Source organism: Triturus cristatus, chromosome 4_2, assembly GCF_964204655.1.
Source record: "Triturus cristatus chromosome 4_2, aTriCri1.1, whole genome shotgun sequence".
Lineage (NCBI taxonomy): Eukaryota > Metazoa > Chordata > Amphibia > Caudata > Salamandridae > Triturus > Triturus cristatus.
This window is the reverse complement of record NC_140586.1, coordinates 895585947-895611117: the sequence shown is the minus strand read 5'-3', so window position 1 is coordinate 895611117 and position 25171 is coordinate 895585947. Positions and strand designations below refer to the sequence as shown.

General features: G+C 51.2%; 1 long non-coding RNA gene across 1 annotated transcript in view; it reads right to left on the bottom strand.

The window, feature by feature from the left end:
* Positions 1-617: 617 nt before the first annotated feature.
* The window catches only part of LOC146835368 (uncharacterized), a 108479-nt gene continuing 83925 nt past the window's right edge, over positions 618-25171 (bottom strand). The window contains exon 3 of the long non-coding RNA XR_014960725.1: positions 618-9669. This is a non-coding gene — a long non-coding RNA (uncharacterized LOC146835368). The remainder of the gene's footprint in view (positions 9670-25171) is intronic.

Below are 25171 nucleotides of genomic sequence, written 5' to 3'. Positions count from 1 at the left end.
CACAGTCGGGAACGCCAGACTGTGGCGGATTTTTTCGAGCCGAATCGACAATTGGAAATTACAAAGCTCTGGAACAAGAAACCAGAACGAACGAGGATTTCTCCCGTTTAATCTCCTGGTAGGAGAAAGTTTGTCAACCATTAGGCTATAAAATCAACTAATACGCCTTGACAACAACAAACAAACACAAAAAACAAGCTACGTGTGTTTCTCTGAACCCTCAAAGGGTTTTTTATGCAATTACTAACTGTCCTGAAGATGGTCTAACGGACTTCTGCCACCAAGACCGAAACGTCGACTCCATCATCTAATTCCACACCATTAGATAAACACAGTTGATTTCTTTTCATTTATGAAATTAGTCTCTGTTAAAATCATTTGGAAATAGATGTTCTTTGATGAAATGTGGATTTGAGTTAACCCATCTTTCATGCTGTATTGCTTGAAATTTATTGTTCCTTTTGTACTCCCTTTCTGATTTTGATTTATATAAAAAGACTTGTGTTTTATTCACAAAAACAAATCCCGTGTGTGTACCTTTTATCTACAAATAGTTTTTTGATAACATTTATAGTTCGTGTATAATTTGTTTAAAATACACTCCAAAACTTAACTATAAAGAAATTGAACTAAGTGACCACAAACAAAATCCCTTGTTGGCAATTTCACTATACCAATTCATCCGCCTAAGCCCTCAAGGGTTTATTGGGCCTACCCTTTACCTATCACATTTCACATTATCACATGGGCATTTTGAAAGCTTCTTGAATCCTGCACAGGGGGTGCCACCATGAAGTGGAGGGTGATAAGACGAAGGCGTGTGAGGTAGAACCTGTATTGCATATAAATTCAAGATCAGGATTCAGCCTCATGGTGGGGATCAAAGCACTGTCTGTAGAGTGTCTGCCTCCTCAGAGAGTGCCCGAAAGCAAGGCTTCAAAAACAGGGCTTGTATTCGCTCTTCTGCAGCAGTGTCTTTGCACTCGGGGTTACAATAAAAGAACTCAGAAACCCCCCAGGCTCAAAAGAACCTTCACAAGATGAGCCATAGAATCTCTGCCATATATCTCTAGTACTCTCACATTCGTCCACCCTCACCTGGGCCCTTGTGTCCCCTCACCTTGGCTCACTTGTGCTCCCACATTCGTCTCCATCCTCACCTGGGCCCTTGTGTGCCCTCACCTTGGCTCACCTGTGCTCTCCAATTCCTCCACCCTCACCTGGGCTCTTCTTTGTCCTCACCTTGGCTCACCTGTGCTCTCACATTTGTCTCCATCCTCACCCGGGCCCTTGTGTGCCCTCACCTTGGCTCACCTGTGCTCTCACATTCGTCTCTATCCTCACCTGGGCCCTTGTGTCCCTCACCTTGGCTCGCCTGTGCTCTTACATTCATCTCTATCCTCACTTGGTGCCTTGTGTGCCCTTGCCTTGGCTCACTTGTGCTCTCACATTCATCCATCCAAACCTGGGCCATTAATGGCCCTTATCTTGGCTACCTTGTGCTCTCCCCTCTGTCGATCCTTACCTGGGCCCTTGTGTCCTCACCTTAGCTCACTTGTGCTCTCACATTTGTCCATCCTATCATGGGCCATCATGTACGCCCTTGCCTTCTCTTACTTGTGCCCTCTCATTGGTCTATCCTCACCGAGGATTTAGAGTGCCCTCACCCTGGCTCACTTGTGCTCTCCTCTCTGTCCATCCTTACCTGGGCCCTTGTGTCCCCTCACCTTGGCTCACTTGTGCTCCCACATTCGTCTCCATCCTCACCTGGGCCCTTGTGTGCCCTCACCTTGGCTCACCTGTGCTCTCACATTTGTCTCCATCCTCACCCGGGCCCTTGTGTGCCCTCTCCTTGGCTCACTTGTGCTCTCACATTCGTCTCCATCCTCACTTGGGCCCTTGTGTGCCATCACCTTGGCTCACTTGTGCGCTCACATTCGTCCATATTCACCCGGGCTCTTGTGGGCTCTCACTTTGGCTCTCTTCTGCGCTCACATTTGTCCATATTTACCTGGGCTCTTGTGTGCTCTCATCTTGGCTACCCTGTGCTCTCACATTTGTCTCCATCCTCACCCGGGCCCTTGTGTGCCCTCACCTTGGCTCACCTGTGCTCTCAAATTCGTCCACCCTCACCTGGGCTCTTCTTTGTCCTCACCTTGGCTCACCTGTGCTCTCACATTTGTCTCCATCCTCACCCGGGCCCTTGTGTGCCCTCACCTTGGCTCACCTGTGCTCTCACATTTGTCTTCATCCTCACCCGGGCCCTTGTGTGCCCTCACCTTGGCTCACCTGTGCTCTCACATTTGTCTCCATCGTCACCTGGGCTCTTGTGTGCCCTCACCTTGGCTCACCTGTGCTCTCACATTCGTCTCTATCCTCACCTGGTCCCTTGCGTGCCCTCACTTTGGCTCACTTGTGCTCTCACATTCGTCTCTATCCTCACCTAGGCCCTTGTGTGCCCTCACCTTGGTTCACCTGTGCTCTCACATTCGTCCACCCTCACCTGGGCTCTTCTTTGTCCTCACCTTGGCTCATCTGTGCTCTCACATTCGTCTCCATCCTCACATGGGTCCTTGTGTCCCTCACCTTGGCTCACTTGTAATCTCACATTCGTCCATCCTCACCTGGGCTCGTGTGCCCGCACCTTGGCTACATTGTGCTCTCACATTTGTCTCCATCCTCACCTGGGCTCTTGTGTGCCCTCTCTTTGGCTCACTTGTGCTCTCACATTCGTCTCCATCCTCACCTGGGCCCGTGTGTCCCTCACCTTGGCTCGCCTGTGCTCTTACATTCATCTCTATCCTCACTTGGTGCCTTGTGTGCCCTTGCCTTGGCTCACTTGTGCTCTGACATTCATCTATCCAAACCTGGGCTGTTGTGTGCCCTCTCTTTGGCTCACTTGTGCTCTCACATTCGTCTCCATCCTCACCTGGGCCCTTGTGTCCCTCACCTTGGCTCACCTGTGCTCTCACATTCGTCTCTATCCTCACCCGGGCCCTTGTGTGCCCTCACCTTGGCTCACCTGTGCTCTCACATTCGTCTCTATCCTCACCTGGGCCCTTGTGTCCCTCACCTTGGCTCGCCTGTGCTCTTACATTCATCTCTATCCTCACTTGGTGCCTTGTGTGCCCTTGCCTTGGCTCACTTGTGCTCTCACATTCATCCATCCAAACCTGGGCCATTAATGGCCCTTATCTTGGCTACCTTGTGCTCTCCCCTCTGTCGATCCTTACCTGGGCCCTTGTGTCCTCACCTTAGCTCACTTGTGCTCTCACATTTGTCCATCCTATCATGGGCCATCATGTACGCCCTTGCCTTCTCTTACTTGTGCCCTCTCATTGGTCTATCCTCACCGAGGATTTAGAGTGCCCTCACCCTGGCTCACTTGTGCTCTCCTCTCTGTCCATCCTTACCTGGGCCCTTGTGTCCCCTCACCTTGGCTCACTTGTGCTCCCACATTCGTCTCCATCCTCACCTGGGCCCTTGTGTGCCCTCACCTTGGCTCACCTGTGCTCTCACATTTGTCTCCATCCTCACCCGGGCCCTTGTGTGCCCTCTCCTTGGCTCACTTGTGCTCTCACATTCGTCTCCATCCTCACTTGGGCCCTTGTGTGCCATCACCTTGGCTCACTTGTGCGCTCACATTCGTCCATATTCACCCGGGCTCTTGTGGGCTCTCACTTTGGCTCTCTTCTGCGCTCACATTTGTCCATATTTACCTGGGCTCTTGTGTGCTCTCATCTTGGCTACCCTGTGCTCTCACATTTGTCTCCATCCTCACCCGGGCCCTTGTGTGCCCTCACCTTGGCTCACCTGTGCTCTCAAATTCGTCCACCCTCACCTGGGCTCTTCTTTGTCCTCACCTTGGCTCACCTGTGCTCTCACATTTGTCTCCATCCTCACCCGGGCCCTTGTGTGCCCTCACCTTGGCTCACCTGTGCTCTCACATTTGTCTTCATCCTCACCCGGGCCCTTGTGTGCCCTCACCTTGGCTCACCTGTGCTCTCACATTTGTCTCCATCGTCACCTGGGCTCTTGTGTGCCCTCACCTTGGCTCACCTGTGCTCTCACATTCGTCTCTATCCTCACCTGGTCCCTTGCGTGCCCTCACTTTGGCTCACTTGTGCTCTCACATTCGTCTCTATCCTCACCTAGGCCCTTGTGTGCCCTCACCTTGGTTCACCTGTGCTCTCACATTCGTCCACCCTCACCTGGGCTCTTCTTTGTCCTCACCTTGGCTCATCTGTGCTCTCACATTCGTCTCCATCCTCACATGGGTCCTTGTGTCCCTCACCTTGGCTCACTTGTAATCTCACATTCGTCCATCCTCACCTGGGCTCGTGTGCCCGCACCTTGGCTACATTGTGCTCTCACATTTGTCTCCATCCTCACCTGTGCTCTTGTGTGCCCTCTCTTTGGCTCACTTGTGCTCTCACATTCGTCTCCATCCTCACCTGGGCCCGTGTGTCCCTCACCTTGGCTCGCCTGTGCTCTTACATTCATCTCTATCCTCACTTGGTGCCTTGTGTGCCCTTGCCTTGGCTCACTTGTGCTCTCACATTCATCTATCCAAACCTGGGCTGTTGTGTGCCCTCTCTTTGGCTCACTTGTGCTCTCACATTCGTCTCCATCCTCACCTGGGCCCTTGTGTCCCTCACCTTGGCTCACCTGTGCTCTCACATTCGTCGCTATCCTCACTTGGTGCCTTGTGTGCCCTTGCCTTGGCTCACTTGTGCTCTCACATTCATCTATCCTTATCCGGGCTCTTGTGCCCTCACCTTGGCTCACTTGTGCTCTCACATTCATCCATCCAAACCTGGGCCATTAATGGCACTCATCTTGGCTCACTTGTGCTCTCCTCTCTGTCCATCCTTACCTGGGCCCTTGTGCCCTCACCTTGGCTCACTTGTGCCCTCACATTCATCCATCCAAACCTGGTCCATTAATGGCCCTCATCTTGGCTACCTTGTGCTCTCCCCTCTGTCGATCCTTACCTGGGCCCTTGTGTCCTCACCTTAGCTCACTTGCGCTCTCACATTTGTCCATCCTATCATGGGCCATCATGTACGCCCTTGCCTTCTCTTACTTGTGCCGTCACATTGGTCTATCCTCACCTGGGCCATTAATGGCACTCATCTTGGCTCACTTGTGCTCTCCTCTCTGTCGATCCTTACCTGGGCCCTTGTGTCCTCACCTTAGCTCACTTGTGCTCTCACATTTGTCCATCCTATAATGGGCCATCATGTACGCCCTTGCCTTCTCTTACTTGTGCTCTCACATTTGTCCATCCTCACCGAGGATTTAGAGTGCCCTCACCTTGGCTCACTTGTGTGCTCTCACATTCGTACAGATTTGCCCGTGCTCGTGTGACCTCACCTTGGCTCACTTGTGCTCTCACATTCATCCATCTTCACCTGGGCCCTTGTGTGCCCTCACCCTGGCTCACTTGTGCTCTCACATTTGTCCCCATCGTCACCTGGGCCCTTGTGTGCCCTCACTTTGGCTCACTTGTGCTCCCACATTTGTCTCCATCCTCACCTAGGCCCTAGTGTGCCCTCACCCTGGATCACCTGTGCTCTCACATTCGTCTCCATCCTCACCTGGGCCCTTGTGTGCCCTCACCTTGGATCACCTGTGCTCTCACATTTGTCTCCATCCTCACCTGGGCCCTTGTGTGCCCTCACCTTGGATCACCTGTGCTCTCACATTCGTCTCCATCCTCACCTGGGCTCTTCTTTGTCCTCACCTTGGATCACCTGTGCTCTCAAATTCGTCTCCATTCTCACCTGGGCCCTTGTGTGCCCTCACCTTGGATCACCTGTGCTCTCACATTCGTCTCCATCCTCACCTAGGCCCTTGTGTACCCTCACCTTGGATCACCTGTGCTCTCACATTCGTCTCCATCCTCACTTGGGCCCTTGTGTGCCATCACCTTGGCTCACTTGTGCTCTCACATTCGTCTCCATCCTCACCTGGGCCCTTGTGTGCCCTCTCCTTGGCTCACTTGTGCTCTCACATTCGTCTCCATCCTCACTTGGGCCCTTGTGTGCCATCACCTTGGCTCACTTGTGCTCTCACATTCGTCCATATTCACCCGGGCTCTTGTGGGCTCTCACTTTGGCTCTCTTGTGCGCTCACATTTGTCCATATTCACCTGGGCTCTTGTGTGCTCTCAACTTGGCTACCTTGTGCTCTCACATTCGTCCATCCTAACCTGGGCCATTAATGGTCCTCATCTTGGCTCACTTGTGCTCTCCCCTCTGTCATCCTTACCTGGGCCCTTGTGTCCTCACCTTAGCTCACTTGTGCTCTCACATTTCTTCATCCTATCATGGGCCGTAACGTACGCCCTTGCCTTCTATTACTTGTGCTCTCACATTCGTCCATCCTCACTGAGGCTTTAGTGTGCCCTCACCCGGGCTACCTTGTGCTCTCATATTCAGCCATCTTCACCTGGGCTCGTGTGCCCTCTCCTTGGCTCACTTGTGCTCTCACATTCATCTCCATTCTCACTTGGGCCCTTGTGTGCCATCACATTGGCTACCTTGTGCTCTCATATTCAGCCATCTTCACCTGGGCTCGTGTGCCCTCTCCTTGGCTCACTTGTGCTCTCACATTCGTCCATATTCACCAGGCTCTTGTGGGCTCTCACCGCGGCTCTCTCGTGCGCTCACATTTGTCCATATTCACCAGGGCTCTTGTGTACCCTCATCTTGGCTTCCTTGTGCTCTCGCATTCGCCCACATTCACCCAGGCCCTTGTGTGCCCTCACCGTGGCTCACTTGTGCTCTCAGATTCGTCCATCTTCACCTGGGCACTTGTGTGCCCTCACCGTGGCTCACTTGTGCTCTCAGATTCGTCCATCTTCACCTGGGCCCTTGTGTGACCTCACCTTGGCTACCTTGTGCTCTCATATTCGTCCATCTTCACCTGGTGCCCTTGTGTGCCCTCTCCTTGGCTCACTTGTGCTCTCACATTCGTCTCCATCCTCACTTGGGCCCTTGTGTGCCGTCACCTTGGCTCACTTGTGCACTCATATTCGTCCATCTTCACCTGGGCCCTTGTGTGCCCTCTCCTTGGCAACCTTGTGCTCTCATATTCGTCCATCTTCACCTGGGCCCTTGTGTGCCCTCTCCTTGGCTCACTTGTACTCTCACATTCGTCTCCATCCTCACTTGGGCCCTTGTGTGCCATCACCTTGGCTCACTTGTGCTCTCACATTCGTCCATATTCACCCGGGCTCTTGTGGGCTCTCACCTTGGCTCTCTTGTGCGATCACATTTGTCCATATTCACCTGGGCTCTTGTGTGCTCTCATCTTGGCTGCCTTGTGCTCTCACATTCATCCATCTTCACCTGGGCTCGTGTGCCCTCTCCTTGGCTCACTTGTGCTCTCACATTCGTCTCCATCCTCACTTGGGCCCTTGTGTGCCCTTATCTTGGCTCACTTGTGCTCTCACATTCATCTACCCTCTTCTGGGCTCTGTGTCCTCATAATGGCTCACTTGTGCTCTCACATTCGTCCATCCTAACCTGGGCCATTAATGGCCCTCATCTTGGCTCACTTGTGCTCTCCTCTGTCGATCCTTACCTGGGCCCTTGTGTCCTCACCTTAGCTCACTTGTGCTCTCACATTTTTCCATCCTATCATGGGCCATCATGTACGCCCTTGCCTTCTCTTACTTGTGCCCTCACATTTGTCCATCCTCACCGAGGATTTAGAGTGCCCTCACCCTGGCTCACTTGTGCTCTCACATTCATCCGGGCTTGTGTGAGCTCTCACCTTGGCTCACTTGTGTGCTCACATTCGTACAGATTTGCCCGTGTTCGTGTGACCTCACCTTGGCACACTTGTGCACTCACATTCGTCCATATTCACCCGGGCTCTTGTGTGCCCTCACCTTAGCTCACTTGTGCTCTCACATTTGTCCATATTCACCCGGGCTCTTGTGTGCCCTCAACTTGGCTCACTTGTGCTCTCACATTTGTCCATATTCTCCCGGGCTCTTGTGTGCCCTCACCTTGGCTAACTAGTGCTCTCACATCCGTCCATATTCACCCGGGCTCTTGTGTGCCCTCACCTTGGCTCACTAGTGCTCTCACATCTGTCCATATTCACCCCGGCTCGTGTGCCCTCAGCTTGGCTCACTTGTGTGCTCACATTCGTCCATATTCACCCTGGCTCTTGTGTGCTCTCACCTTGGCTCACTTGTGCTCTCACATTCATCCATATTCGCCCGGGCTCTTGTGTGCCCTCACCTTGCTTCACTTGTGCTCTCACAATCGTCCATATTCTCCCGGGCTCTTGTGTGCCCTCACCTTGGCTCACTTGTGCTCTCACATTTGTCCATTCTCCTGTGCTCTCTCACTGGCCCTCCTTTGTGCTGACCCTGTTCCTGATGTGCTTCTAATCTTTTCCCAGATTCATGCGCAACCTGATCTAGTTTGCACTTACTTGACTTCATGCTTGCGTGCTTCACCATGGTCATCAGTGCATGCTAACTTTGGAACTGTGTGCAGTCCCTTTGGCAGTTGTTGGCATTTCACCTGGACTGCCATTATTTTCTCATCATGTACCCACACTTTGGTCATCTTATATTGCCACATTTGCCAACCTATACTCGTGCCTGGGCCCTGGTGCGGCTCACCGAGGCCTCCAACGTGCTTTGCCCTGGGCCCTCGTGTGCTCATGAGCCCTCCCGTCCGCCATCCCTTGGCCTGCATGTGCTCTCTCCTTCGCCCTGGTGTACCCAGCGTTGCCCTCCATGTTTCTTCATCTTGGTTTCGTATGCTCTCACCATAGCCCTATATGCTTGTGTTCTCACAATATGCCACAAGTGTAGCTCCTTCTTTGGCGTCTCACGACGCTATCGCTTTCACGTTGCAGTTGTGACCGGAAGAACACCACCCCACGAACCTGGACTGCATGTTACAGGTGAGGGGAGCAGTGTCCCACCGAAACTGCCCCTGTGGGACCGATAGGGCAGGCTCAGCCATACCGAGTGACCCTGAAAATGAGTGTGGGGCTGAGGGCTTGCCCACGTCCATTGGGTGTTCCTTCGACAGCTCTCTGCTGGGTTTTGTGGGGCACGAAGAGTTGGTGGTCTGTTGGAGGCTGGGGGGCCTCGACCCCTTTTCGGTTCTGGTTAAGGGGCTCAACTCCGGTTCCTGCTGAACTGAGCCAGTGGGAGTCATATCAACTGATATCAGCTCAGTAGGCACCGGAGGGGGAGCCCAGTTCTTGTCCTGCTGTCCAGAGGAGTGAAGGAACTGAAGTGCTGCAGTCCGCCATGTTGAACAGAGACCTTGTAGTGCTGCTGACCGCCATTTTGAGTAGCAGGCTTGCAGTGCTGCCGTCCTCCATTTTGAGTAGGGGGCTTGCAGTGCTGCCGCCCACCATTTTGATTGCAGGGCATGCAGTGTTATTATCCTATTTTTTTTTAGTCCGGCTGTATCCCATTTTAAGTGCAGAGCTAGACGCGCCCATGGTGGTGACAGCAGGGCTCAGTGTTACTGTCGGCCATTTTGTGTACGCCATAATAGGAACGCGTGTGTAGTGCTGTGTCCCTCCATGGTGATCGATGCCCCTTCTTAGAGCTTTAATGCTGCAGACGATAGACTAGATCTTCAGATCCGGAGCGGTCCTTTCACTGGGTCAGAAGTCTTCCTGCTGGGTACACAAAAGGAGACAATTAGTTACTGAACTGGAGGTACGGTTCTGACTCACAGGCCACACAAAAGCCCAAGACACAAATATAATCCCTTTGTGTGCACCCCCAACCAATGGGACCCCATGTTTGCTTATCTAGACCAAATGGTCCATTTGGTCTAGATAAGCAAACATGGAGTCCCATTGGTTGAGGGTGCTCAAAAGGAAATTATATGTGTGCCTTAGTTGTAAACTTCCCTGTATCTTTTCGTAGTGGAGGGTGGCTACCCTTTCTTTGGAGTTACACAAAAACTGGACAACTCCAGTGCCAACCCCTAGAAAGGGGCAGTTGGCTAAATCAAAGTCAAATTTTTTAATTTGATTTAGACCTCTTCAGAGATCAACAAAAATAACAACATTAATACTATTACATAGCATGACTTTTATAATAAAACCGATCACAGTACTACTTTTAGAATACATTTTTAAAAGGTTTAAAGAAATGTATACAAATTATAGCAAACGAATCCATTTGGCGGGGATCTTAAAAGCACGATTAGATCTCGAACAGTAAATATATCTAAAACATTTAGGGGCATATTATCAAGCAACAGAGTTAAAATTATCGCAGCTTTAGCGGCAGAAACCTGCCGCTAAAGTGGCGATAATGGGCTTGATAATATGCCCTTGAGAATTCCCATAGAAGCCCATGTTTTGGTGGCAATATGGGCTTCTATTGCAATTCTCAAGTGCATATTATCAAGCCCATTATCGCCGCTTTAGCGGCAGTCTTCTGCCGCTAAAGCGGCGATAATTTTAACGCCCTGCTTGATAATATGCCCCAGTGGTTTTCGAAAACAGCGGTGGGCCTCTACCAATGTATTATTTGGGCAAACATGCAGCACATGGGTTATATCTTGGGCCCCTCTGCTGCAGAGTTCGTATAGGCCTGTCTTATCACCAAAGTTATTCCAATACTTTGCATACATTTCTAGTGGTAGAATCCCGAGGCGCTACAGAGTAATGGAGCGTCGAACACTAAGCACTAGTGTAAATCGCAGGTATCTTTGATGATTTTTATGTTCTAAGGTGTCTGCGTAAGATTTGTGGAGTGATCACAGAGCAATGCCTGAGATCCACTCGAAGCTTCAGCTTGGCGTCAGATTCTTCAAGAAACTTCGAAAGTGCGGGAGTCCCAAACTGTAAAAGTGCTATTGCGCCCCGAGAGTTCTAACGCGGTGCAGAGATTCTTATTAAAAGTATACTGCCCTGATTCGGTTTTAAATGTTTACAGTTTTAATAGGTCCCTTAGGGATTCTGCTTCGGTGTGTAATGAGGTATATGCCCATCTTACTATGTTTGCTATGGCTCTGGAGAAAGAACTTACTATGGAGGGCTCGAGGCGCAGTGCTTGGACAGGGACCGCTAGATTTACCTTTGTGATATTTTGGAGCGAATTCCCTTCTTTTGTATTTATAATATGCCATTTATGTGTAGGGGTGCATTCTAGGGCGTGTGATAAGATAGGAGGGATCTTCACGCGATATACTTCTGATAGGGGATGGAAGTCTCTTTCTAGAGGTAGAGTATGGTCTCTTCAAGGCTCCAATGTGGGCCTCCCCCTTAAGACCTATATGATGGAGATGGGAGGACTCTTGTGGTGTCGGAGACAAAATTCTCCGCAGATAGGTTTATTCTTTAACTACCTCAATGGGGCTCCCACCAAGTGCCCAGTCAAAGGGAGTATAGAGTTTTTCCCCCTAAACTGCACCACCTTTGTTCTACAAATTTTTGCTTTTAAGAAATGTTCTTCTTTGTAGCTAAATAGTGCATTTATATTTTGTTGTGAGCCGTTCGGTGTAAGGTCCAGGATGACCACATCATCGGCACACATAATTAAATATATGTTATTTGCTGCTGCTTTTGGAGGAAAATTATTTATATTTAAAAAGCAATCTGGTAGATAGCTTATAACTAGGGAGAACAAAAGAGGGGCTAGAAGGCATCCCCACTCTAGGCCATTCGGTGTCGATACCATTCGAGTCCGAACCCCCCCCCCCCCCCCCGCCCCCCTTTGTACTCTGCACCAGGTTAGAGAGTGCTATGAGACGACCAGCCCTGGAGGCTTACTGGCATCCGGATTCTCTTTAGCTTCCTCCACCGCGTGGGTCCATCTACTCTGCCGAAAGCGGTTGTAAAATCTGCAAACACACTGTAAACAACCTGAGATTCAAACATTACATATTTGTTGATAATCGTCTGCAAGTTTGCTATGTTGTCCGTTACAGAGTGTTTTGGTCGGAAACCAGCTTGGACCATAGGACTCGCCCCTCCGGAGAAGGCCAAGTCTTACAGATGATCCCGGATTCTGGCCGCAAGGACCTTCTCGGTAGCATCCAGAAGAGCAATTTGGCAATAGTTACTGGGTACAAGGCGAAAGCCATTTTTTAAGAGTGGTATAATGATGCTCCCCAGCCACGATTTTGGAATTTTGCCAGTTTCATAACAGTAAGAAAAAGTGGGGCTAGAAATGTGCTCCAGCCTTGTGGGTTGCTCTGGAGGACTTCCATCGGGATCTGGTCTGGCCCCACAGCTGCTGAAGCTCCGGCATTCTTTAGGGATTGAGCGATTTGCTGTTCGGATGGAGCTGTTATGTGCTGATCCATTTAGGTGGACTTCCTGTTACAGGATACACTAAGGCTATCGGAAATGATATGTCCATTATATAGGTCGAGGAGATATTTTTCCCCGTCACACTGAGATACTGGAGAGGTTTTTAAGGATTTTTTTAGTGCTGGTTACTTTAGCGATTAAACTCCAGAATTATTTGCTTTTTTTTTGCAGAGCGGCAGTTGCCTGAACAGTCCCAGCTCAGGTGAGAGGGCAGGTAGTGACCTTGAGACTGATCCGCGCCCCCACCCCCAAGGAGGTTTGCTTTGCAACTCTTTCATTGCCTTAATTCAGAGGTAAGTGTGAGTGCAAATAATCTACCTACCTTTAACAGTGCAGCATGGACATTGATGGAGGCGTCCACCGAGGACAGGAAGCCACCGTCCTTCAGAGGGGAGGCATGCACATTACTGTTGACAATGCACCAACAGTACTGAAAAGCTGCCTACCCCAACAGGGAAACATGGACATCCCTGGTGGACCATGGACTGCAAGTACAGAAAAGCAACCTTTCCATACGTGGAAATATGGGCATCACCGGTGGAAGAAGGACATTGTGGACCCTGTACAAGATGGGAAGCAAAAGGTCGACAGTGTGGACCCCTCCTGGATGGGAAGCCGAAGGACAACAGTGTGGACCCGGTACTGGATGGGAGGCCGAAGAATGATAGTGTGGACCCTGTACTGGATGGGAGGCTGAAGGACGACAGTGTGGACCCTGTACTGGATGGGAGGCTGAAGGAGGACAGTGTGGACCCTGTACTGGATTGGAAGCCAAAGAAAGACAGTGTGGACCCTGTACTGGATGGGAAGCCGAAGAATGATAGTGTGGACCCTGTACTGGATGGGAAGCCAAAGAAAGACAGTGTGGACCCTGTACTGGATGGGAAGCCGAAGAATGATAGTGTGGACCCTGTACTGGATGGGAAGCCAAAGAAAGACAGTGTGGACCCTGTACTGGATGGGAAGCCGAAGGAAGACAGTGTGGACCCTGAACTGGATGGGAAGCCGAAGAATGATAGTGTGGACCCTGTACTGGTTGGGCAGCCGAAGGACGACAGTGTGGACCCTGTACTGGATGGGAAGCCGAAGAAAGACAGTGTGGACCCTGTGCTGGTTGGGAAGCCGAAGGACGACAGTGTGGACCCTGTACTGGATGGGAAGCCAAAGAAAGACAGTGTGGACCCTGTACTGGATGGGAAGCCAAAGAAAGACAGTGTGGACCCATACATGGATTGGAAGCCGAAAAGCACCAGTGCGGACCCGGTACTGGATCAGAAGCCAAAGGATGACAGTGTGGACCCTGTACTGGATGGGAAGTCAAAGAACGATAATTTGGACCCTGTACTGGACGGGAAGCCAAAGGATGACAGTGTGGATGGACCCTGTACTGGATCAGAAGTCGAAAAACGACAGTTCGGACCCTGCACTCGATCTGGAGCCGAAGGACGACGGTGCGGCCCCTTACTTGGTTCTGAAGCCGAAAGACGACAGTGTGGACCCTGTATTTGATCAGAAGTCGAAGGACGACAGTGCGGACCCTGTACTGGATGGGAAGCTGAAGGACGACAGTGTGGACCCTGTATTGGATGGGAAGCCAAAGGACGACAGTGCGGACCCTGCACTTGATCTGGAGCCTAAGGGCGACGGTGCGGCCCCTTACTTGGTTCTGAAGCCGAAGGGTAACACGGTGAACCCTGTACTGGAGCTGAAGCCGAAGAGCCACAGTGCGGAGAACCTCATGAGTGAGCCTAGTTGTACTGTTTTGCTCCTGTTCTTAACTGATTGCAGACTTTGAGGGTCTCCCTGACTGAGTCTTTCTTCACTTGCTGTTAAAGATGAACTATGAGAGCATATTAGATCACTTCCTGTATAGAAGGAAGTGTGAGTACCTTGGTATCACGCTGACTGAGGCTTTGTACTATTCAAGACTGAACTTAGATATCTGCAGTCGAACAGCCAGAGCGATATTCCTTGCGTTGCTCCTGTAGGGTCCACATCTGGATCCTGTAGAATGACAAGCGCTGTAACCAGGCCTGATGGACCCAAAGAATGCTGCTCTGAGTAAACATGGCGTGCGACAGAACACTCCATCTGCGCCATCACTTTCAGAATTCAACTTACACATTTCTAGCTCATATGGAGGAACAATTATTACAATTGCTGCAGAGTGTGTGAACCACAGCGCCTGACTTTATGAAAGAGATTTACTGATCACCTTTTTATCGTTAATTGTTCATTTTTACATTTATAGCAGTGGCAGTTTTGCTGAGATTGTTTAAACATCCCCAGTTGACAGGTTTCGGCTGCGTCAGCAGACAAAGTTGCGAATACTTAAATGTAATGTAAACAAGGTTGCACAGACGATTCTTTCTTTGTCATGAAAATGCAGACTTACATCACAGAGGCTTTCTCAGGAGAACACTTAGGGGCAGATTTACAAGCCCCTTGCGCCACTTTTCCCATGTTAAAAATAACGCAAAAGTGGCGCACGGGGCTTGTCAATCTGCCCCTAGATGTCTTGAGTACTAAAGCACCGCCTGGTGAGGCACACCCGAGTGTAGGGTTCCACGCCTGCTTCAGGGCACCCTGTGCTGTCTGTGAGCACGCAAGCAGCTACGTTTAGAAGTTTTAGAACATAGCTGGGGTCCTCCAGAGAGGCAGGCCTTGGGCCCAGTACAGCACTCCGCTTCCTTTCGGCTAGGTTTGTGCAGTCTCAACAGCCCCCCCGCACATACACCTTTTAGTGCAAGAAGTATGCACTTGCAGAGTACAACACTGCACATGTTTTACACAATTAAAGACATCATTAATAATGGTTAGTGAATATCATTTGGAATCAGATTTGTTGAAGCAATATGGTTTACTTTTTTAAGACACCTTTGCAGTTTAGTAGCATCCTGTTCGCAGAAACGTGTGTGAAACACGTGCTGGGAGTTGTAAGTAAAAGTAGCACAGAATGTGTTGCATAGTTTGCCTTAAATCGCTTGACGTGCCATATAGTTTACGTTTCCTTGTCGCATAACTTAGCCCTGCCGCATAATTTGGTCACCATCGCATAATTTCAGTTGCCCTCTCACATGGCTTTTGTTGCAGTTTACTTCGATACTGTGGAAGAACACCCCCTGTAACAGCACTGCTCCCGCTGGACTGCGAATAGCACTGGAGCAGACAAACAAACAAGCATTGCTACCGTTGCAGTACAAAAACACTCGACGTGCGGAACATTAAACCATTTTACAGCATTAACCATTTACTCGCCGCCGCTGCTGAATCGGGTACCTCCATGTGGTCCGTTCTGGCGTCGAGGGTGCCCACTCGTCGACTTTCCTCCCAGTGGGGTGGAACTTAGCCACTGTGAACATAGCGCCTAATGACCTGTTCACGAAGTGAGCTAAGCCCTCTCCCTCTGGGGGACAAGCTCTCTGTTCACGCCGGCTGCATATGTGTTATCCTGATCCCTACGTATCTCCAACACCAGCCCGCTTCTCAGGGTAACGCAGCTGAGTGGACTAGTGCGCCTGCTGCGGAGATCTGTTCCTTCCGAACACAATACTGCAAGGAGAATAAAGGTGAGACATAACAACGAGTTACTCTGCAACAGACAGCCTAGCGAGGCATTTGGATAGACACCATTCTTAAACTCGGGTCTTTCTGCTTGTAGGACCCCACAACACGCACAGCTCTGTTTACTAAACCCCTCATTATCCGACCATCGCCCCCACCCTGCTATTTTCCAGACAGTTTTCTCTCTGCCTGTATTATTATTTGCAATTTCCTCTGTAAAGCTGCCCGAGCCTGTGGTCCCATAGCTTAGACTTCCTGTAGTAAATCTCCCTCACCCCAGGTTAGAAGCAGCCTCCCCACCTACTATTTATAGCTCACCGAGGCCCGCTGGTTTTTATTGCTGGCACGTGACAGTCCTTCCTGTCTGGTGTAGAGATGCATTGTTTGAAAGGCGCGCCCTGTACTCACCGCTAGAGGGCAGCGTTGGGCTATCCTCTTCCAGGCGGTGTAACTTTGTACTCGCGCCCTCTGGGCATCACATTGCTGCACATGGGTATACACGTGGGCACTGGCAGGAGCAGAACGAGATGCCAACCTCGCACTCGCGGAACCTATAGCGCTTCATAGAGTCCCACCTTCTCTTCCCAAGGACGCCAAGGGTTAAATGACAGTCCTGGCATGGCTCGCGTGCGACAATAGGGTATTCTGGGCCGGTGAACACATTGCTGCTTGGACTGAGCTGGCACGGGTGTTTCGTTTTTCACGGTTTAATATCCATCTTGGGGGAAGGCTCAGGCGGGCTTCCAGACGCTGGGCCCCGGGGGCAGGATTAGCGCAAACACGGTTCTAGAACATTCGTTTCCAGCAGGGGGAACTCGACTGACATATGGCTCGACCCCCAGAGAAGTGGGAGGTGTTACAAGTCAAAAGAAGGAGCCCACCCCACAACTTTTAGCTCTATAATGGGTGGAGGCTTCTAGAAAGAGCTAATTATGACAGTTCCGCTGGTTACCACACCGGCTGCAGAGAACAGTGTGTCACGTACACGCTTAAAATCGTGATTTTCTCCTTCATTTGGTGAAAGGACCGTGGGGCAGATTTACAAGCCCCCTGCACCACCAGTACGTCGAGGCGCATTTCACTTCTCCATATTTACATGGAGAGGAAAAACCACCCTGCGTAACTTTTCCTCTCCCTGGGGCAGATCTACAAGGAAGTGCCGCAGCGTGGCACCGCAAGCCCTTTGGCTGCGCCTCGCTGCCACACTTCCGAAGCACTGGGATGCGACATATTTACAATAATATGTTGCATTCCTGTGCACTCCCCTGCGCTGGTGCACAAACAGCTGCCATGCGCTGGCGCAGGCACCCTTGCACCATGGTGCAAGGATGCCTGCATCATGGGGAGATTGTTTTTTTGCAGGAAGGTGACCTTCCTGCACAAAAAACAATCACTACAGGCGTTTTCCTCTCTCAATGCGTGCTGTAGAATGCAACACGCATTAAAAGAGGAAAAAACGAGGAGAAATGAAAACATTTCTCCTCGTTGCACCTCGCTACGACACCTCTAGGGTGGCGTAGCTTACAGACGCATCTCCAGATTTACGATTTCTCATAAATCTGGAGATTTGTCTTGTTCCATGGGTGCAACACCAATGGAACCCCCCCCCCCCCGTCAATGCAAAGTGCTGCGTGTGAAGGGGCCGTATTTACAAGGAGAGGGAAAGTTAGGAAGGGTGGCTTTTCCTGTCCTTGTAAATATGGAGGAGCCCCCTGCACCACCAATACGTCACAAAAAGTGACGTACTGGTGGCGCAGGGGGCTTGTAAATCTGCCCCTTGTAAATATGGCCCCTTCACACTCAGCACATTGCGTGGAAGGGGCGTTCCATGGGTGTTGCTGTGGGTGTTCCCACGCAACACCCATGGAACAAGACACATCTCCAGATTTACGATTCCTCGTAAATCTCGAGATGTGTCTCAATGCTAGGGGCGTAGCGAGGTGCAACGAGGAGAAATGTTTCATTTCTCCTCGTTTTTTCCATCTTTCAATGCGTGCTGCATTCTACAGCACGCATTGAAAGAGGAAAATGCTTGTGATTGCTTTTGTGCAGGAAGGTGGCCCTTCCTGCACAAAAACAATCTCCGCATATTGCAGGCATCCTTGCACCATGGTGCACGGGTGCCTGCGCCGGCGCATGGCTGCAGTTTGTGCGCCAGCGCAGGGGAGAGCACAGGAATGCAACATATTATTGTAAATATGTCGCATCCCTGTGCTTCGGACGTGCCGCAGCGTGGCGCAGCCAAAGGGCTTGAGGTGCCACGCTGCGGCGCTTCCTTGTTGATCTGCCCCAATGTGTGCTCGAGACATCTGCCATGTTAGCGCCTAGGCACAATTCGGATCGTGGGATGGCCTAGTTAAAAAGCCCTTTTCCGGTGCGGCCTTTAGGACTGCTTTGAATGTTTTACTAGACTACAATTCCCCCCAATCATCACCAAAAATGTGTATCCGAAATACAGACTAGAGGGGCCTTTCCATTGGTCTGTTAAATTGTCATTCACCCCTGCATGAGGCAATGGGTCAGCCCACGTTGCCCATTGGCTCCCTTCACTCTGAGTGACTGCACAGAGCCTGTGCGCATCGTCCACATCCGCTATAAATAGTTCTTTTATCCAGAGTCCCAAAACTGGTTCAAAGTAACCGTTTTAAACAGTATTAATTGTTAAATACTGGCTATTTTGCCTGCACTCACTCATAAATGTTAAGTTATGGCTTGTTTCAGTGATATAGTAAGACTAGAAGTGCCTGGGATTTCGAGTCTTTAGGGCTGTGACTTATTCTGGTCGCCTCCGCAAATAAGAATAAAACGATGGTGAAAATGAAAAAAAAAATCACTAGTAAAACAGCAGCATCGGGAACGATTTTCAAAACGATTTTTTAATTGCAATCATCCGGTGGACACGTTTTGGATCAAACATGCCAGAGAGCCTTTGCCCCCTGGTTTAAGGGTCTGATAGACATGAACTGACCCTGCCACAACCCTACAGACTTTCTACGACATCTATGTGGTGACACCTCCCCTTGTCCTGCAGTCTGTCTGCCCACAGAGGACGGGCGGCACGTGACCACGTGTGCAGAGGGCGTTTACTCAAAGCTAACATGCGAGGGATGGTGGGGTGCAGGGGGATGATGGGGGTTGGGGGGAATGAGGGGGGGCAGGCAGATGGTGGGGTGGGTGGGAGAGGGGTTAGGCGGGAGATGATGTAGTGAATGGGAGAGGAATGAGGCGGGTGGGAGGTGAAGGGTGGGGCCAGTGCTTAATTTGTAAATATAAAATAAGTGCCAGGGCCCTTGCCAGGCGGCGACCACACCTTACACCGCCCACTGGCCCTACCAGTGCTGCCAATGCCAGCACAGCCACTGGCCATCACACAGCAACAAGTGTGACCAATGAGACTGTACGAGGCCCCAAAGCTATAAAAATGGTTTGGACGGCAGGGATTGGTTGCGTTTAATGCATATTGAGTAATAAACAACTGCTGTTCTGCTCATGTCTAAATTACACACACAGCGCCACCATGTGGCAGCTGTCATAAGTGCCGGTGTTGACAATTAAGTGCTGGTGCCGGGAACTGGGAAGCACCGGCTCAAGTTAAAGCACTGGGTGGAAGATGAAAAGTATGGTGGGTGAGAGACGAGGGGGGCGGATTGAAGATACTGGCATGGAAGCCCCTGAGCAGCATGAGTGTTACACTTGGGAGACACAACAGAGGACTTCCTGTGTGTGCACAGCGGGCATCAGGGCCTTTCGCTGACCCATATGCACACTTGCCGTGGACTCTACCCGTGTTGCAGTAAATCGCAGACATATATGGAAAGAACTGACGGGGAAAAAGCTGTGTCAGGGTGGGCTGTTAATTTTCGTCTGAAGGCCCAGCTGGACACCACCCTTTTTGTAAAATAACTCCAGAGGGGCTTATTTAAGCATGTCTGGGGAAGTACAAACAGAGGCTACCCTGGGAGTGGGCCAGAGGGCAGGCGGTCCCTCACGACAAGGGCCCATCCATGTGTAGCGGTGTGACGACATAGATAGAACCTCTGCATCATTGGGGGTCACCATGGTTGTCCAGGGGGTAGCAATCTACCAACTGGGGTACTACTATCCACTGTAGGGAGAAGGTGCGTTGGGGTGGTCTCCATGGACACCTGCCTGCCTAGCCCTAGTGTAGGTTCTGCAAAGGGGTCATCGACCGGTCAAGACAATTCATCGGCTGAAATCAGGGCTGCGTGGGCCGCCATGTTTCCTCCGAGTTTCTCATTACCACTCTACCAAGGGAACTTCTTCATGGGACGCGTATTCCTTGGGGGCCTTGTTCCTCCCTAAGTCCAGGGGGCCCTGCTCATGGAAAGAGGCTGAAACCTTCTGTGTGGGCCACCATATTCCTACTCAGGCCCCTACTCCGGGCGCGTCCTCGTGGGAGTCTGGCAGTGGTGGTTGAACCCTACTCTGCGTGGGCGCCATGTTCCTTCTCAAGTCTGGTGGGCGGGGAGCTCAGTGCACACAGACAAGTCTTCCTCGGGGAGTGGCCAGCGGCATCTGTAGGGAGAAGCTGCCTGCCAGGGGCGCCATGTTATCTCACAAGTTCGCCGTCTGCTGCTGTCCAGTAGCATTCCCCCGGAAGCACTTCCTGACGCAGCGTCTGCAGAGCCACTGTAGAAACGGACCAGCTGGGCCGCCATTTTTCCTTGGAAGAGTGGGGGGTCAGCAGGGCCACCCCCAGTGTCCTACCAATGGGCCTTCCTTAGAGCATGGCTGAGGTCTGTTCGCCCCGACTCTGACCTCGGACCCCTTGGCATGGAAGGTTTGTATGGATCCCAGGAGGGTGTCTGTACCTGCTCTCTTCTCCGCCCATGGTACAGATGCCAATCTGCAGATCCCTGCCCACAGGTGGAGCCAGTCCGGAGAACTGTGAGATTTCCTAACCATCCCTGCCCTTGAGGAACTCTAGAAGGGCTGGGTCAGAGTCAGTAACAACCGGCCTTTCGTCGGCATAGACCTGTCAGGGAGCATGTCCCTGGGGACCAGGCCAGCCCGCCTTTGCTAATGCACATGCAGGGGCCCTCGAGAACTAAAGAAAGCCCCCCCACCCCCACGCGAGCCCAGGTTTCTCCCCTCCGGGGCCCGGGCGGCTCCCTCTCTGCAGAGTCTGTTTCAAACAAAGGACTCTTTATTAAGACGTAGACATTTGTGAGAATTCAAACCAGTGCACAGTAAAAAGGCAGCCGGCCAGGAGGCGGGGCCCGGAGGATGTCGTCGGACGGTATGCTTTCCCTATATTGGCCCACCGAGCTGCACGAATGTCAGCGCAGGTCACATCAACGTGAGCGCCGAGAGGGGGCGGCACACGGCTGTGATTGTTGGACGCCTTTGAGCAGGTCCATGTCGGACTGGAAAAGGGCCATTTAGAGGAAGCTGTCTTAAGATGAAGACGGTAGTGTGCCCTTTCACTCGGCGTTGATGAATCTAGGCACAACTGCGTCTCTTTGGCCATTGTGGGACGCCTTTGACGAAACAGGGAGGGACTGTGTGAAGTGAAACGAAATCTCCCCCCCCCGGACGTTAAACGCCTTTAGAAAGTTTTAGGACAATGTATCAATTTCGTTGGGATTTATAGTCAAACAAAAAATCGGGCACATCACTGGCTCTCGAGACACCCGTCCCACGTGCTTTATTGCACCCTATTGCTTGCGTCACCGTGACCCCCATTGCTCCTGACACACGTTGCCTAAACTCTAAGGGGCAGATTTACAAGCCCCTTGCGCCTCATTTATGCCGCCGTTACGTCACTTTTGTGACGCAGCGGCAGCGCAAATCCTGCGACATGGTGCGGGGTACTTACAATGTGACGCATCTGGGAGATGCGTCACGTTGTAAAGCCCTGCGCCACATGTAGGCGTTCCTGCGCGGGGGGGCGTTCCGGCGCAGGAACGCCTCCTAACAGTGGCTGAGTGAAATGTTGTAGATTTCACTCAGTCACTTTTAGACCCATGCTGCGTCAAAACCCTGTGCCTGCTTAAGGATTGACGCAGCATTAACAAGAGAGGGCCCTCCAGAGCATTGCTGGAGCTGCGTCGCGCTTGCGACGCAACTCCAGCAATGTGCCACTTTTACGGCACAGATGCATCACGCATCTGTGCCTTTTTTGCCCCATGGTGCGCCGCATTATAAATGCGGCGCATCCATGGTGGCGGAGCTGTGGCGCATAATAACTGGCGCATCCCTGCTGATATGCAGGGATGCGCCAGTTATTGTAAATATGCCCCTTTACTCCTGAGCAACCCCCGCCCCTCCCGAACAACATACTGCGGCTTCTTTTCTTACTCCTGCGACCCGCGTCTACCAGACTGCTCAGTTGAACTTACTCCTGTGCTTCTGAGCGCAAAGTTATGACCCCCTAGTCAGATATTAATTGCGCCCTTTACTCCTGCGGCTCCCCCCGCTCTCAGATGGTGGTCTCTTTACTCCACAGCCCCCTGCTCCAGTACCGTATCTTACATCCTTCACTAAGAGCCCCGAACCAGTTTGTGGGCGCCATCCCATGAGCCGCCCCTTGTAATCTCTTGTTTCTACCTCTCCCTACTGAGCCTTACTCCACCCTTGGCACATGGCCCCGAAATCCAGAAGTCTGTCTGCTAGAACAACAAGCATTGGCAACGCCACTAGGTCTGTTTTTGAAAGAATGTTGTATGGTAATGTGAAGCATTACAAGGAAGCATCGGGAGGAATATGTATTTGTGTGGATCCAAAGACCAGTAGAACATTATAGGTCTAGGTTTAAAGTCTAGTGACAGCTGGACTGTCAAGCCAGACCTAAAATCCATGTAGGTCAGCCGCGGCCCGTGGAGGTATGAGCGGTGGGGCCGGCTGGGGTAGGGGGTTTCGACGCACGGTGACGAGGAACAATTAAATTAATAATACTTTTTCCCTGGTCCTCGTCCGTCGAAATCCCCCCCCCCCCCCAGCCAGCCCCACCTTTCTTACCTACAAGCGCCGTGCCTGATGTAGGTTAATGACTCCAATCTGTGCTGCTGCCAGACCAAATCAACATAAATTATCTAGTTATCCGAGACACTTTAATAGCATTTCAATGTCATGTGTGTGCCCTGAAAGTTCAACCTCAGGCAGCTGGATAAATTAAACAACCTCAGGCAGCTGGATACATTAAAAAATGATCACAGCTGCGTGGAGGGCGAGCACTTGTTTGTGGAAGCACACGACATCTGCCGATCAGAACCTGTACTCCTGCCACCCCACATGTGGGCGGAGCCGGAGCCCCTTTCTAGTGATTCTCACATAATTGTCTGGCGACAGCTGTGCTGTCCAGTTAGACCATGAGAACCTCTCTCTTTTGCACTGTTTATTTCCCATATGGATTGCTTACAGTTCACCCTCATGTGCACGTTTTGAAAAGTAAAAGTGTTAGCCAGAATAAGAGCATTTAGAGTGTAAAAAGGACAGTCTGAGATCTTGCAGAGGCGATGTCGTTTTTAGACTAACATGTTTCACCACATGTTGCTAGTTTTCAACATGCTCATTTCTGATTTCATTTACATAAACACATGGGTGTCTAGATTTACAAGCCCCTCCTAGTGTGTGTAGTTTAAATCATGAACCCGTCCGCCTGAAACTTTCAAGGCTGTCCCTGGTTTGCCTTCATCACTCTACAGCTTTTGGGGCCGGTCAATAGTTCGACCGATTTGGCACAAAAGCGTGTGCAGGTGAGGAAGGTGCCATAGAAGCATGCTAGGAAGCACTATACACAAGTGACAAAAACACACATTTTAGGCCTCTACAACGGCCTCCTAAACTGTACACAATCCTCACCTTTTCACCAGTTCGTCCGTTATTTTATATCTTCGACGCTAAATCATTCTTAGCGCCAAGATGCCAGTGGGGGAGAGGGCTTATGAATGTATTTGTACATTCATTGGTTCATTCAGGCAAGCCTTCCAAAATGAATAAGACGATTCAGGGGAGGACCCTAAAACAGGACACAGCACTCTAAAGCGGGCACAGTTTAGGACACAATAGTGCCAGGGAGATTCACAAAACTGAACACAACCTGGAAGTGGCCTCCAGAACTAGATACAGCAAAGCCGGTGCCTCCCAAACTGAAGGTTCAATACCCCGGGAAGGCCTCTAGAAGGGAGTACTGGACCACTCCAGAAAAGGCCTAGAGAACTGAACACAATACCACAGACCTGAGCACAACAGACTATGTAGGGCCTCCAGAAAGGAACATACAATTCCCAAGGAGGCCTATAGATCTCAGCACAATCCTTAAAGCAAAGTCTGCAGGACAGAATACACCGCCCCCCGCCCCGGAGGAGGCCATATAAAAACACAGAGTATTTCAGGAATGGTCCCCAAACTGAATATACAACATCCCAGAGCAAGCCCTCAGAGCTGAACACAATACTCCAGGTGAGGAGTGAGTAACTGAACACAATACCGCCAGGTCCTGCTGAATGAATGTATGTTGGTCTAGAGAAGACTCCAGAACTGAGCAGAATGCAAGACACCGGGGTCCACATCCGAGGATCCAGCACCGCAAAGGAGGCTTCTGGAACTGAGCAAAGTACTCCAGATGAGGCCACCAGAGATGAACATGCCATAACCCCGAGGAGGCCTCTGAACTGAGCACAGTACCCCAGATGAGGCCACCAGAGATGAACATGCCATACCCCGGAGGAGGCCTCTGAATTGAGCAAAGCTCTCCAGATGAGGCCACCAGAGATGAACATGCCATACCCCAGAGGAGGCCTCTGAACTGAGCAAAGTTCCCCAGACCAGACCACCAGAGCTGAACATGCCATACCCCGGAGGAGGCCCCTGAACTAAGCACAGTACTCCAGATGAGGCCACCAAAGATGAACATGCCATACCCCGGAGCACCAGAGATGAACATGCCATACCCCAAGGAGGCCTCTGAACTGAGCAAAGTACCCCAGACGAGCCCACCAGAGATGAACATGCCATACCCCGGAGCGCCAGAGATAAACATGCCATACCTCGGAGGAGGCCTCTGAACTGAGCAAAGTACTCCAGATGAGGCCACCAGAGATGAACATGCCATACCCCGGAGGAGGCCTCTGAACTGAGCAAAGTACTCCAGATGAGGCCACCAAAGATGAACATGCCATACCTCGGAGGAGGCCTCTGAACTGATCACAGTACTCCAGATGAGGCCACCAGAGCTGAACATGCCATTCCCCGGAGGAGGCCTCTGAACTGAGCAAAGTACTCCAGACGAGGCCACCAGAGCTGAATATGCCATACCCCGGAG